Source organism: Hesperophylax consimilis, chromosome 6, assembly GCF_061612785.1.
Source record: "Hesperophylax consimilis isolate HC1 chromosome 6, BYU_Hcon_1.0, whole genome shotgun sequence".
In the NCBI taxonomy this organism is placed as follows: Eukaryota; Metazoa; Arthropoda; class Insecta; order Trichoptera; family Limnephilidae; genus Hesperophylax; species Hesperophylax consimilis.
Window position 1 is genome coordinate 19,509,736 of NC_142841.1, and position 16,577 is coordinate 19,526,312.

At 32.8% G+C, this 16,577-nt stretch overlaps 3 non-coding genes across 3 annotated transcripts; all 3 read right to left on the reverse strand.

Annotated features, from left to right (window-relative positions):
- Positions 1-13,952: 13,952 nt before the first annotated feature.
- LOC149423028 (5S ribosomal RNA) lies at positions 13,953-14,071 on the reverse strand. Its single transcript, XR_016302364.1, has one exon. It is a non-coding gene; the product is annotated as a 5S ribosomal RNA (ribosomal RNA).
- A 323-nt stretch (positions 14,072-14,394) lies between these two features.
- On the reverse strand, positions 14,395-14,513 carry LOC149423029 (5S ribosomal RNA). The gene has a single exon (XR_016302365.1). It is a non-coding gene; the product is annotated as a 5S ribosomal RNA (ribosomal RNA).
- A 323-nt stretch (positions 14,514-14,836) lies between these two features.
- LOC149423030 (5S ribosomal RNA) lies at positions 14,837-14,955 on the reverse strand. Its single transcript, XR_016302366.1, has one exon. It is a non-coding gene; the product is annotated as a 5S ribosomal RNA (ribosomal RNA).
- Positions 14,956-16,577: the final 1,622 nt, after the last annotated feature.

The window sequence follows — 16,577 nt, forward strand, 5'->3', positions numbered from 1 at the left end:
ACTAATTTGAGACTTGGGTTCGAGCCTTGAAAGCCATTTTTTCAGGCTCTTTGGTACCAAACGGGCTAAAATTTTCTGAATCGTGACAAGAATAGTGATTCAAAATGAAATCAGTCACAAAATCTATATAAAATTGCATTTCTGGAAATATCATTTTTCTATTTCGCACTAATTTGAGACTTGGGTTCGAACTTTAAAAGCCATTTTTGCCCGTTCTACTGTACAAAATGAGCTGACAATTTGGAATGGTAATAAAAATCGTGATTCAAAACGAAAGCCAGTCCTAAAATCTGATAAAATTTGCATTTCGGGAAAAATCATTTTATTAATAGGCACTAATTTGAGACTTGGGTTCGATCCTTAAAAGGCATTTTTTCAGGGTCTATGGTACCAAACGGGCTGAAATTTTGGAATCGTGACCAGAATAATGTTCCAAAACGAAATCAGTCAAAAAATCTATATAAAAATGCATTTCTAGAAAAATAAATATTCTAATATTCACTAATTTGAGACTTGGGTTCCAACATTAAAAGCCATTTTTGCCCGTTCTATTGTTCCAAATGGGCTGACGATTTGGAATGGTGATGAGAATCGTGATTCAAAACGAAATCAGTCACAAAATCTTTATTCAGTTGCATTTCTGGAAAAATCATTTTTCTATTATGCACTAATTTGAGACATGAGTTCGAACTTTAAAAGCCATTTTTTCAGGCTCTATGGTACCAAACGGACTGAAATTTTGGAATCGTGACAAGAATAATGTTTAAAAACGAAATCAGTCACAAAATCTTTATAAAAATGCATTTCTAGAAAAATAACTATTCTAATTTTTACTAATTTGAGACTTGGGTTCGAGCCTTAAAAGGCATTATTCAGGCTCTATGGTACCAAACGGGCTGAAATTTTGGAATCGTGACAAGAATAATGTTTAAAAACGAAATCAGTCACAAAATCTATATAAAAATGCATTTCTAGAAATATAACTATTCTAATTTTCACTAATTTGAGACTTGGGTTCGAGCTTTAAAAGACATTTTTCAGGCTCTATGGTTCCAAACGGGCTGAAATTTTGGAATCGTGACAAGAATAATGTTTAAAAACGAAATCAGTCACAAAATCTATATAAAAATGCATTTCTAGAAAAATTACTATTCTCATATTCACTAATTTGAGACTTGGGTTGGAACCCATGGATGTTGGAACATTAAAAGCCATTTTTGCCCGTTCTATTGTTCCAAATGGGCTGACGATTTGGAATGGTGATAAGAATCGTGATTCAACACGAAAACAGTCACAAAATCTTTATAAAGTTGAATTTCTGGAAAAATCATTTTTCTATTTTGCACTAATTTGAGACTTGGGTTCGAGCCTTGAAAGCCATTTTTTCAGGCTCTTTGGTACCAAACGGGCTAAAATTTTATGAATCGTGACAAGAATAGTGATTCAAAATGAAATCAGTCACAAAATCTATATAAAATTGCATTTCTGGAAATATCATTTTTCTATTTCGCACTAATTTGAGACTTGGGTTCGAACTTTAAAAGCCATTTTTGCCCGTTCTACTGTACCAAATGAGCTGACAATTTGGAATGGTAATAAAAATCGTGATTCAAAACGAAAGTCAGTTCTAAAATCTGAATAAATTTGCATTTCTGGAAAAATCATTTTATTAATAGGCACTAATTTGAGACTTGGGTTCGATCCTTAAAAGGCATTTTTTCAGGGTCTATGTTACCAAACGGGCTGAAATTTTGGAATCGTGACCAGAATAATGTTCCAAAACGAAATCAGTCAAAAAATCTATATAAAAATGCATTTCTAGAAAAATAAATATTCTAATATTCACTAATTTCAGACTTGGGTTCGAACATTAAAAGCCATTTTTTCATGCTCTATTCTACCAAACGGGCTGAAATTTTGGAATCGTGACAAGAATAATGTTAAAAAACGAAATCAGTCACTAAATCAATATAAAAATGCATTTCTAGAATAATCATTTTTCTAATAGGCACTAATTTGAGACATGGGTTCGAACTTTAAAAGCCATTTGTTCAGGCTTCATGCTACCAAACGGGCTGAAGTTTTATAATCGTGACAAGAATAATGTTCCAAAACGAAATCAGTCACAAAATCTATATAAAAATGCATTTCTAGAAAAATAAATAATCTTATTTTCACTAATTTGAGACTTGGCTTCGAGCCTTAAAAGGGATTTTTCAGGCTCTATGGTTCCAAACGGGCTGAAATTTTGGAATCGTTACCAGAAAAATGTTCCAAAACGAAATCAGTCAAAAAATCTATATAAAGTTGCATTTCTGGAAAAATCTTTTTTCTATTTAGCACTTATTTGAGACTTGGGTTCGAACATTAAAAGCCATTTTTGCCCGTTCTATTGTTCCAAATGGGCTGACGATTTGGAATGGTGATAAGAATCGTGATTCAAAACGAAATCAGTCACAAAATCTATATAAGAATGAATTTCTAGAATAATCATTTTTCAAATAGGCACTAATTTGAGACATGAGTTCGAACTTTAAAAGCCATTTTTTCATGCTCTATTCTACCAAACGGGCTGAAATTTTGGAATCGTCACAAGAATAGTGATTCAAAATGAAATCAGTCACAAAATCTATATAAAGTTGCATTTCTGGAAAAATCTTTTTTCTATTTTGCACTAATTTGAGACTTGGGTTCGAACTTTAAAAGCCATTTTTGCCCGTTCTACTGTACCAAATGAGCTGACAATTTGGAATGGTAATAAAAATCGTGATTCAAAACGAAAGTCAGTCCTAAAATCTGTGTAAATTTGCATTTCTGGAATAATCATTTTTCTAATAGGCACTAATTTGAGACTTGCGTTCGAGCCTTAAAAGGCATTTTTTTAGGCTCTATGGTACCAAACGGGCTGAAATTTTGGAATCGTGACCAGAATAATGTTCCAAAATGAAATCAGTCACAAAATCTATGTAAAAATGCATTTCTAGAAAAATAACTATTCTAATTTTCACTAATTTGAGACTTTGTTTCGAGCCTTAAAAGGCATTTTTCAGGCTCTATGGTTCCAAACGGGCTGAAATTTTGGGATCGTGACAAGAATAATGTTTAAAAACGAAATCAGTCACAAAATCTATATAAAAATGCATTTCTAGAATAATCATTTTTCTAATAGGCACTGATTTGAGACTTGGGTTCGAACTTTAAAAGCCATTTGTTCAGGCTTCATGCTACCAAACGGGCTGAAATTTTATAATCGTGACAAAAATAATGTTCCGAAACGAAATCAGTCACAAAATCTATATAAAAATGCTTTTGTAGAAAAATAACTATTCTAATTTTCACTAATTTGAGATTTGGGTTCGAGCCTTAAAAGGGATTTTTCAGGCTCTATGGTTCCAAACGGGCTGAACTTTTGGAATCGTTACCAGAAAAATGTTCCAGAACGAAATCAGTCAAAAAATCAATATAAAAATGCATTTCTAGAAAAATCACTATTCTCATATTCACTAATTTGAGACTTGGGTTCCAACATTAAAATCCATTTTTGCACGTTCTATTGTTCCAAATGGGCTGACGATTTGGAATGGTGATGAGAATCGTGATTCAAAACGAAATCAGTCACAAAATCTTTGTAAAGTAGCATTTCTGGAAAAATCATTTTTCTATTATGCACTAATTTGAGACATGAGTTCGAACTTTAAGAGCCATTTTTTCATGCTCTATTCTACCAAACGGGCTGAAATTTTGGAATCGTCACAAGAATAGTGATTCAAAATGAAATCAGTCACAAAATCTATATAAAGTTGCATTTCTGGAAAAATCTTTTTTCTATTTTGCACTAATTTGAGACTTGGGTTCGAACTTTAAAAGCCATTTTTGCCCGTTCTACTGTACCAAATGAGCTGACAATTTGGAATGGTAATAAAAATCGTGATTCAAAACGAAAGTCAGTCCTAAAATCTGTGTAAATTTGCATTTCTGGAAAAATCATTTTTCTAATAGGCACTTATTTGAGACTTGGGTTCGAGCCTTAAAAGGCATTTTTTTAGGCTCTATGGTACCAAACGGGCTGAAATTTTGGAATCGTTACCAGAATAATGTTCCAAAATGAAATCAGTCACAAAATCTATATAAAAATGCATTTCTAGAAATATAACTATTCTAATTTTCACTAATTTGAGACTTGGGTTCGAGCCTTAAACGGCATTTTTCAGGCTCTATGGTTCCAAACGGGCTGAAATTTTGGAATCGTGACAAGAATAATGTTTAAAAACGAAATCAGTCACAAAATCTATATAAAAATGCATTTCTAGAATAATAATTTTTCTAATAGGCACTAATTTGAGACTTGTGTTCGAACTTTAAAAGCCATTTGTTCAGGCTTCATGCTACCAAACGGGCTGAAATTTTGGAATCGTGAAAAGAATAATGTTCCAAAACGAAATCAGTCACAAAATCTATATAAAAATGCATTTCTAGAAAAATAACTATTCTTATTTTCACTAATTTGAGACTTGGCTTCCAGCCTTAAAAGGCATTTTTCAGGCTCTATGGTTCCAAACGGGCTGAAATTTCGGAATCGTCACAAGAATAGTGATTCAAAATGAAATCAGTCACAACATCTATATAAAAATGCATTTCTAGAAAAATAACTATTCTAATTTTCACTAATTTGAGACTTGGGTTCTAGCCTTAAAAGGCATTTTTCAGGCTCTATGGTTCCAAACGGGCTGAAATTTTGGAATCGTGACAAGAATAATTTTTAAAAACGAAATCAGTCACAAAATCTATATAAAAATGCATTTCTAGAAATAAAACTATTCTAATTTTCACTAATTTGAGACTTGGGTTCGAGCCTTAAAAGACATTTTTCAGGCTCTATGGTTCCAAACGGGCTGAAATTTTGGAATCGTGACAAGAATAATGTTAAAAAACGAAATCAGTCACTAAATCAATATAAAAATGCATTTCTAGAATAATCATTTTTCTAATAGGCACTGATTTGAGACTTGGGTTCGAACTTTAAAAGCCATTTGTTCAGGCTTCATGCTACCAAACGGGCTGAAATTTTATAATCGTGACAAAAATAATGTTCCGAAACGAAATCAGTCACAAAATCTATATAAAAATGCTTTTGTAGAAAAATAACTATTCTAATTTTCACTAATTTGAGATTTGGGTTCGAGCCTTAAAAGGGATTTTTCAGGCTCTATGGTTCCAAACGGGCTGAACTTTTGGAATCGTTACCAGAAAAATGTTCCAGAACGAAATCAGTCAAAAAATCAATATAAAAATGCATTTCTAGAAAAATCACTATTCTCATATTCACTAATTTGAGACTTGGGTTCCAACATTAAAATCCATTTTTGCACGTTCTATTGTTCCAAATGGGCTGACGATTTGGAATGGTGATGAGAATCGTGATTCAAAACGAAATCGGTCACAAAATCTTTGTAAAGTAGCATTTCTGGAAAAATCATTTTTCTATTATGCACTAATTTTAGACATGAGTTCGAACTTTAAAAGCCATTTTTTCATGCTCTATTCTACCAAACGGGCTGAAATTTTGGAATCGTCACAAGAATAGTGATTCAAAATGAAATCAGTCACAAAATCTATATAAAGTTGCATTTCTGGAAAAATCTTTTTTCTATTTTGCACTAATTTGAGACTTGGGTTCGAACTTTAAAAGCCATTTTTGCCCGTTCTACTGTACCAAATGAGCTGACAATTTGGAATGGTAATAAAAATCGTGATTCAAAACGAAAGTCAGTCCTAAAATCTGTGTAAATTTGCATTTCTGGAAAAATCATTTTTCTAATAGGCACAAATTTGAGACTTGGGTTCGAGCCTTAAAAGGCATTTTTTTAGGCTCTATGGTACCAAACGGGCTGAAATTTTGGAATCGTTACCAGAATAATGTTCCAAAACGAAATCAGTCACGAAATCTATATAAAAATGCATTTCTAGAAATATAACTATTCTAATTTTCACTAATTTGAGACTTGGGTTCGAGCCTTAAACGGCATTTTTCAGGCTCTATGGTTCCAAACGGGCTGAAATTTTGGAATCGTGACAAGAATAATGTTTAAAAACGAAATCAGTCACAAAATCTTTATAAAAATGCATTTCTAGAATAATAATTTTTCTAATAGGCACTAATTTGAGACTTGTGTTCGAACTTTAAAAGCCATTTGTTCAGGCTTCATGCTACCAAACGGGCTGAAATTTTCGAATCGTGAAAAGAATAATGTTCCAAAACGAAATCAGTCACAAAATCTATATAAAAATGCATTTCTAGAAAAATAACTATTCTTATTTTCACTAATTTGAGACTTGGCTTCCAGCCTTAAAAGGCATTTTTCAGGCTCTATGGTTCCAAACGGGCTGAAATTTTGGAATCGTCACAAGAATAGTGATTCAAAATGAAATCAGTCACAAAATCTATATAAAGTTGCATTTCTGGAAAAATCATTTTTCTATTTTGCACTAATTTGAGACTTGGGTTCGAACTTTAAAAGCCATTTTTGCCCGTTCTACTGTACCAAATGAGCTGACAATTTGGAATGGTAATAAAAATCGTGATTCAAAACGAATGTCAGTCCTAAAATCTGTATAAATTTGCATTTCTGGAAAAATCATTTTTCTAATAGGCACTAATTTGAGACTTGGGTTCGAGCCTTAAAAGGCATTTTTTTAGGCTCTATGGTACCAAACGGGCTTAAATTTTGGAATCGTGACCAGAATAATGTTCCAAAACGAAATCAGTCACAAAATCTATATAAAAATGCATTTCTAGAAAAATAACTATTCTAATTTTCACTAATTTGAGACTTGGGTTCGAGCCTTAAAAGGCATTTTTCAGGCTCTATGGTTCGAAACGGGCTGAAATTTTGGAATCGTGACAAGAATAATGTTTAAAAACGAAATCAGTCACAAAATCTATATAAAAATGCATTTCTAGAATAATCATTTTTCTAATAGGCACTAATTTGAGACTTGGGTTCGAACTTTAAAAGCCATTTGTTCAGGCTTCATGCTACTAAACGGGCTGAAATTTTATAATCATGACAAGAATAATGTTCCAAAACGAAATCAGTCACAAAATCTTTATAAAAATGCATTTCATGAAAAATAATTATTCTAATTTTCACTAATTTGAGACTTGGGTTGGAGCCTTAAAAGGGATTTTTCAGGCTCTATGGTTCCAAACGGGCTGAAATTTTGGAATCGTTACCAGAAAAATGTTCCAAAACGAAATCAGTCAAAAAATCTATATAAAGTTGCATATCTGGAAACATCTTTTTTCTATTTTGCACTTATTTGAGACTTGGGTTCGAACATTAAAAGCCATTTTTGCCCTTTCTATTGTTCCAAATGGGCTGACGATTTGGAATGGTGATAAGAATCGTGATTCAAAACGAAATCAGTCACAAAATCTTTGTTAAGTTGCATTTCTGGAAAAATCATTTTTCTATTATGCACTGATTTGAGACATGAGTTCGAACTTTAAAAGCCATTTTTTCAGGCTCTATGGTACCAAACGGACTGAAATTTTGAAATCGTGACAAGAATAATGTTTATAAACGAAATCAGTCACAAAATCTATATAAAAATGCATTTCTAGAAAAATAACTATTCTAATTTTTACTAATTTGAGACTTGGGTTCGAGCCTTAAAAGGCATTTTTCAGGCTCTATGGTTCCAAACGGGCTGAAATTTTGGAATCGTGACAAGAATAATGTTTAAAAACGAAATCAGTCACAAAATCTATATAAAAATGCATTTCTAGAATAATCATTTTTCTAATAGGCACTAATTTGAGACTTGGGTTCGAACTTTAAAAGCCATTTGTTCAGGCTTCATGCTACTAAACGGGCTGAAATTTTGAAATCGTGACAAGAATAATGTTCCAAAACGAAATCAGTCACAAAATCTATATAAAAATGTATTTCTAGAAAAAAAACTATTCTAATTTTCACTAATTTGAGACTTGGGTTCGAGCCTTAAAAGGCATTTTTCAGGCTCTATGGTTCCAAGCGGGCTGAAATTTTTGAATCGTCACAAGAATAGTGATTCAAAATGAAATCAGTCACAAAATCTATATAAAGTTGCATTTCTGGAAAAATCTTTTTTCTATTTTGCACTTATTCCAGACTTGGGTTCGAACTTTAAAAGCCATTTTTGCCCGTTCTACTGTACCAAATGAGCTGACAATTTGGAATGGTAATAAAAATCGTGATTCAAAACGAAAGTCAGTCCTAAAATCTGTATAAATTTGCATTTCTGGAAAAATCATTTTTCTAATAGGCACTAATTTGAGACTTGGGTTCGAGCCTTAAAAGGCATTTTTCAGGCTCTATGGTACCAAAAGGGCTGAAATTTCGGAATCGTGACCAGAAAAATCTTCCAAAACGAAATCAGTCAAAAAATCTATATAAAGTTGCATTTCTGGAAACATCTTTTTTCTATTTTGCACTTATTTGAGACTTGGGTTCGAACATTAAAAGCCATTTTTGCCCGTTCTATTGTTCCAAATGGGCTGACGATTTGGAATGGTGATAAGAATCGTGATTCAAAACGAAATCAGTCACAAAATCTTTGTTAAGTTGCATTTCTGGAAAAATCATTTTTCTGTTTTGCACTAATTTGAGACATGAGTTCGAACTTTAAAAGCCATTTTTTCAGGCTCTATGGTACCAAACGGACTGAAATTTTGGAATCGTGACAAGAATAATGTTTATAAACGAAATCAGTCACAAAATCTATATAAAAATGCATTTCTAGAAAAATAACTATTCTAATTTTTACTAATTTGAGACTTGGGTTCGAGCCTTAAAAGGCATTATTCAGGCTCTATGGTTCCAAACGGGCTGAAATTTTGTAATCGTGACCAGAAAAATGTTCCAAAACGAAATCAGTCAGAAAATCTATATAAAAATGCATTTCTAGAAAAATAACTATTCTAATTTTCACTAATTTGAGACTTGGGTTCGAGCCTTAAAAGGCATTTTTCAGGCTCTATGGTTCCAAACGGGCTGAAATTTTGGAATCGTGACAAGAATAATGTTTAAAAACGAAATCAGTCACAAAATCTATATAAAAATGCATTTCTAGAAAAATCACTATTCTCATATTCACTAATTTGAGACTTGGGTTGGAACCCATGGATGTTGGAACATTAAAAGCCATTTTTGCCCGTTCTATTGTTCCAAATGGGCTGACGATTTGGAATGGTGATAAGAATCGTGATTCAACACGAAAACAGTCACAAAATCTTTATAAAGTTGAATTTCTGGAAAAATCATTTTTCTATTTTGCACTAATTTGAGACTTGGGTTCGAGCCTTGAAAGCCATTTTTTCAGGCTCTTTGGTACCAAACGGGCTTAAATTTTCTGAATCGTGACAAGAATAGTGATTCAAAACGAAATCAGTCACAAAATCTATATAAAATTGCATTTCTGGAAATATCATTTTTCTATTTCGCACTAATTTGAGACTTGGGTTCGAACTTTAAAAGCCATTTTTGCCCGTTCTACTGTACCAAATGAGCTGACAATTTGGAATGGTAATAAAAATCGTGATTCAAAACGAAAGTCAGTCCTAAAATCTGAATAAATTTGCATTTCTGGAAAAATCATTTTATTAATAGGCACTAATTTGAGACTTGGGTTCGATCCTTAAAAGGCATTTTTTCAGGGTCTATGTTACCAAACGGGCTGAAATTTTGGAATCGTGACCAGAATATTGTTCCAAAACGAAATCAGTCAAAAAATCTATATAAAAATGCATTTCTAGAAAAATAAATATTCTAATATTCACTAATTTGAGACTTGGGTTCCAACATTAAAAGCCATTTTTGCCCGTTCTATTGTTCCAAATGGGCTGACGATTTGGAATGGTGATGAGAATCGTGATTCAAAACGAAAACAGTCACAAAATCTTTATAAAGTTGCATTTCTGGAAAAATCAATTTTCTAGGTAGGTATTTTAATTTCATTTCAAATGAAATTAAAATACCTACCTAGAAATAATATAAATGTATCGTCTGTAAGTGGGCTACCCACAGTTTGATAATGCCTTCAGAGGGCGAAACAGCTGTCACGCGTAATAATAATTACACAGCAGAACTTGTTTAAAAATAAACTGTTTTTATAAACCCAATAATAATATTATTGTATATATAAAAAATAAAAAAATAAAATGGAGTTCTACAAATTAAACTTAATAACAATAAATAAATCAATTTTCTATTATGCACTAATTTGAGACTTGGGTTCGAGCCTTAAAAGGCATTTTTTTAGGCTCTATGGTACCAAACGGGCTGAAATTTTGGAATCGTGACCAGAATAATTTTCCAAAACGAAATCAGTCACAAAATCTATATAAAAATGCATTTCTAGAAAAATAACTATTCTAATTTTCACTAATTTGAGACTTGGGTTCGAGCCTTAAAAGGCATTTTTCAGGCTCTATGGTTCCAAACGGGCTGAAATTTTGGAATGGTGACAAGAATAATGTTTAAAAACGAAATCAGTCACAAAATCTATATAAAAATGCATTTCTAGAATAATGATTTTTCTAATAGGCACTACTTTGAGACTTGTTTTCGAACTTTATAAGCCATTTGTTCAGGCTTCATGCTACCAAACGGGCTGAAAGTTTTCGAATCGTGACAAGAATAATGTTCCAAAACGAAATCAGTCACAAAATCTATATAAAAATGCATTTCAAGAAAAATAATTATTCTAATTTTCACTAATTTGAGACTTGGGTTCGAGCCTTAAAACGCATTTTTCAGGCTCTATTATTCCAAACGGGCTGATATTTTGGAATCGTCACAAGAATAGTGATTCAAAATGAAATCAGTCACAAAATCTATATAAAGTTGCATTTCTGGAAAAATCATTTTTCTATTTTGCACTAATTTGAGACTTGGGTTCGAACTTTAAAAGCCATTTTTGCCCGTTCTACTGTACCAAATGAGCTGACAATTTTGAATGGTAATAAAAATCGTGATTCAAAACGAAAGTCAGTCCTAAAATCTGTATAAATTTGCATTTATGGAAAAATCATTTTTCTAATAGGCACTAATTTGAGACCTGGGTTCGAGCCTTAAAAGGCATTTTTTCAGGCTCTATGGTACCAACGGGCTGAAATTTTGGAATCGTGACCAGAATAATGTTCCAAAACGAAATCAGTCAAAAAATCTAGTTAAAAATGCATTTCTAGAAAAATAAATATTCTAATATTCACTAATTTGAGACTTGGGTTCGAGCCTTAAAAGGCATTTTTTCAGGCTCTATGGTACCAAACGGGCTGAAATTTTGGAATCGTTACCAGAATAATGTTCCAAAACGAAATCAGTCAAAAAATCTAGTTAAAAATGCATTTCTAGAAAAATAAATATTCTAATATTCACTAATTTGAGACTTGGGTTCGAACGTTAAAAGCCATTTTTTCATGCTCTATTCTTCCGAACGGGCTGAAATTTTGCAATCGTGACAAGAATAATGTTAAAAAACGAAATCAGTCACAAAATCTATATAAAAATGCATTTCTAGAATAATCATTTTTCTAATAGGCACTAATTTGAGACTTAAGCCATTTGTTCAGGCTTCATGCTACCAAACGGGCTGAAATTTTATAATCGTGACAAGAATAATGTTCCAAAACGAAATCAGTCACAAAATGTATATAAAAATGCATTTCAAGAAAAATCACTATTCTCATATTCACTAATTTGAGACTTGGGTTCGAGCCTTAAAACGCATTTTTCAGGCTCTATTATTCCAAACGGGCTGAAATTTTGGAATCGTCACAAGAATAGTGATTCAAAATGAAATCAGTCACAAAATCTATATAAAGTTGCATTTCTGGAAAAATCATTTTTCTATTTTGCACTAATTTGAGACTTGGGTTCGAACTTTAAAAGCCATTTTTGCCCGTTCTACTGTACCAAATGAGCTGACAATTTGGAATGGTAATAAAAATCGTGATTCAAAACGAAAGTCAGTCCTAAAATCTGTATAAATTTGCATTTATGGAAAAATCATTTTTCTAATAGGCACTAATTTGAGACTTGGGTTCGAACATTAAAAGCAATTTTTTCATGCTCTATGCTACCAAACGGGCTGAAAGTTTTCGAATCGTGACAAGAATAATGTTCCAAAACGAAATCAGTCACAAAATCTATATAAAAATGCATTTCAAGAAAAATAATTATTCTAATTTTCACTAATTTGAGACTTGGGTTCTAGCCTTAAAAGGCATTTTTCAGGCTCTATTATTCCAAACGGGCTGAAATTTTGGAATCGTCACAAGAATAGTGATTCAAAATGAAATCAGTCACAAAATATTTATAAAGTTGCATTTCTGGAAAAATCATTTTTCTATTTTGCACTAATTTGAGACTTGGGTTCGAACTTTAAAAGCCATTTTTGCCCGTTCTACTGTACCAAATGAGCTGACAATTTGGAATGGTAATAAAAATCGTGATTCAAAACGAAATTCAGTCCTGAAATCTGTATAAATTTGCATTTCTGGAAAAATCATTTTTCTAATAGGCACTAATTTGAGACTTGGGTTCGAGCCTTAAAGGGCATTTTTTCAGGCTCTATGGTACCAAACGGGCTGAAATTTTGGAATCGTGACCAGAATAATGTTCCAAAACGAAATCAGTCAAAAAATCTAGTTAAAAATGCATTTCTAGAAAAATCTCTATTTTAATATTCACTTAATTGAGACTTGGTTTCGAACATTAAAAGCCATTTTTGCCCGTTGTACTAAATGGGCTGACAATTTGGAATGGTGATAAGAATCGTGATTCAAAAAGAAATCATTCTCAAAATCTGTATAAAGTTGCATTTCTGGAAAAATCATTTTTCTATTAGGCACTACTTTGAGACTTTGGTTTGAACTTTAAAAGCCATTTTTTCTGGCTCTATGGCTCCAAACGGGCTGAAATTTCGTAATCATGGTGTAAATCTTGATTTAAACCACAATCAGTAAGAATATTTTCAAAATGTTGCATTTCTAGAAAAATCATCATTCTTACCGGCACTAATTTGAGACTTGGGTTCGAACTTAAAAAGGCATTTTTTCAGGCTCTATTGCTCCGAACGGGTTGAAATTTCGTAATTATGGTTAAAGTCTTGGTTTCAACCACAATCAGTTTAAATATTTTCGAAAACTTGCGTTTCTTGAAAAGTCATCATTCTTACGGGCACTATTGCAAGACTTGGGTTCGAACTTAAAAAGGCATTTTTTCTGGCTCTATGGCCGCGAACGGGCTGAAATTTAGAAATTATTGTTTGGATCCTGCTCTCAACCACAATAAGTAAGAATATTTTCAAAAATTCGAATTTCTAGAAAAATCATAATTCTTACGAGCACTATTGCAAGACTTGGGTTCGAACTTTAAAAGGCATTTTTTCTGGCTCCATGGCTCCGAACGGGCTGAAATTTAGGAATCATGGTTTAAATCTTGGTTCAACCACAATCAGTAACAATACTTTCAAAATGGTGCATTTCTTGAAAAAAAAATTTTTTTGAAGTGAAACTTCTTTACCCGCGTCATGCAATTTCGAGGACCGGAGTAAAACCAACTCATGACCGAAACGAAAATGCGGGACCGATTAAAGTTCATTTGATCTAGTCAAAGTTTTGAAGTAAAATATAAATGCTTCTTAGCTCATCTCGACAACTGGCGTTGGTGGTGTAATGGTCAGCGTAGTTGCTTTCCAAGCAGTTGATCCGAGTTCGATTCTCGGCCATCGCACATTATTTTTTTGTTTTTAACGCCTTTTTTTTTTCAATGGTTGACCATAATATCAATCCACTAAGTAATATTTTAGGCCTGTAGCATACTTGAAAAGTTAAAGAATGATATAAAAATTTTTATGATGTTAACGATAAAAAAATAAAAAAAAACATAAAATTACCATAAAAAATGGGCCAACGGCACGCGGTGTTCCCAAGCGGTCACCCATCCAAGTACTGACCGCGCCCAATGTTGCTTAACTTCGGTGATCGGACGAGAACCGGTGTGTTCAACATGGTATGGTCGTTGGCAAACGCTAAACAATATTAATTTCTATTCTACCTGCCAATAAATATATGAAAATTAGTATAAAAAAGCCCTAATAATACTGAAAACATTAGCAAGGTGTGTGCGACGTTGATAAAAATAATCATTACATACGCGCTTGAAAAAGATCGTAATTACATCCATAACTTTGCAGGAATTTTTTTTTTCAATGGTTGACCATAATATCAATCCACTAAGTAATATTTTAGGCCTGTAGCATACTTGAAAAGTTAAAGAATTTTATGATATTATTAATGATAGTAACGATAAAAAAATTAAAAAAAACATGAAATTACCATAAAAAATGGGCCAACGGCACGCGGTGTTCCCAAGCGGTCACCCATCCAAGTACTGACCGCGCCCAATGTTGCTTAACTTCGGTGATCGGACGAGAACCGGTGTGTTCAACATGGTATGGTCGTTGGCAAACGCTAAACAATATTAATTTCTATTCTACCTGCCAATAAATATATGAAAATTAGTATAAAAAAGCCCTAATAATACTGAAAACATTAGCAAGGTGTGTGCGACGTTGATAAAAATAATCATTACATACGCGCTTGAAAAAGATCGTAATTACATCCATAACTTTGCAGGAATTTTTTTTTTCAATGGTTGACCATAATATCAATCCACTAAGTAATATTTTAGGCCTGTAGCATACTTGAAAAGTTAAAGAATTTTATGATATTATTAATGATAGTAACGATAAAAAAAAAAAAAAAAACATGAAATTACCATAAAAAATGGGCCAACGGCACGCGGTGTTCCCAAGCGGTCACCCATCCAAGTACTGACCGCGCCCAATGTTGCTTAACTTCGGTGATCGGACGAGAACCGGTGTGTTCAACATGGTATGGTCGTTGGCAAACGCTAAACAATATTAATTTCTACTCTACCTGCCAATAAATATATGAAAATTAGTATAAAAAAGCCCTAATAATACTGAAAACATTAGCAAGGTGTATGCGACGTTGATAAAAATAATCATTACATACGCGCTTGAAAAAGATCGTAATTACATCCATAACTTTGCAGGAATTTTTTGAAGTGAAACTTCTTTACGCGCGTCATGCAATTTCGAGGACCGGAGTAAAACCGACTCATGACCGTGACGAAAAAACGGGATCATTTCGCTATAGGAGCCTAGCTAATATTATATACCTAGTTTAACTCACTCTCCTAACTCATCTTCGCTGTCTACAGGCAGAGCGCACGACTGTGGTCGTGAAGAACCGAGGTTCGATCCCCGCTCTAACTAAATTTTTTTTTCTTTTTTTATAACTTTTAATTTTTTTTATCACATGCTACTTATAAATATGTCAATAGACAGAAAAAAAGAGAGAATGAAATGAAAAGAGAGAGAGAGAAGAATACTAGAAGTTTCACTTCTGTCTTGCGTAGGCTTGACACACCCATTTTTTTTCAGATACTATTCAATAATTTGGGTTAAAATCATCATTCTTACGGGCACTATTGCACGACTTGGGTTCGAACTTAAAAAGGCATTTTTTCTGGCTCTATGGCCGTGAACGGGCTGAAATTTAGAAATTATTGTTTGGATCCTGCTCTCAACCACAATAAGTAAGAATATTTTCAAAAATTCGAATTTCTAGAAAAATCATAATTCTTACGAGCACTATTGCAAGACTTGGGTTCGAACTTTAAAAGGCATTTTTTCTGGCTCCATGGCTCCGAACGGGCTGAAATTTAGGAATCATGGTTTCAATCTTGGTTCAACCACAATCAGTAACAATACTTTCAAAATGGTGCATTTCTTGAAAAAAATTTTTTTTTTCAGATACTATTCAATAATTTGGGTTAAAATCATCATTCTTACGGGCACTATTGCAAGACTTGGGTTCGAACTTTAAAAGCCATTTTTTTGGCTGTATGGTGCCGAACGGGCTGAAATTTCGGAATCTTGGCTTAATCGAGTAATGTACTAAAATATACCTAATCGACATCAATAACAAAATCTGCAAAAAGTTGACATTTTATGAAAATCATCATTCTTATGGTAACTATTGCAAGACTAGGGTTCGAAATTTGAGAATGTAAGACTTGGGTTTTAACTTTTAAAACCATCATTTCTGACTGTATGTCGACGAATTTACCCAAATTATGGAAATAAAATGATAATTGTTGTCCTAATCGAAATCATTAACAAAATCTGCAAAAAGTAGAATTTTTAGGAAAATCATCATTCTTTCGGGCACAAATGCAAGACTTGGGTTCGAAACTTGTAAGCCATTTTCTCTGACATTGTGTCCGAGATAATGGAAATGAAATAAGAACAAATGTCTGAATTGAAATTATTAAAAAAATCTGCATTTATATTCATTTTTCTAACGGGTTCAAATGTAAGACTTGGGTTCAAACTTTGAAAACCATTTTCTCTGACTATAGGTCGAGGAATTTACCAAAATTATGGAAATGTAATGATAATTCTGTTCCTAATCGAAATCAATAACAAAATCTGTAAAATGT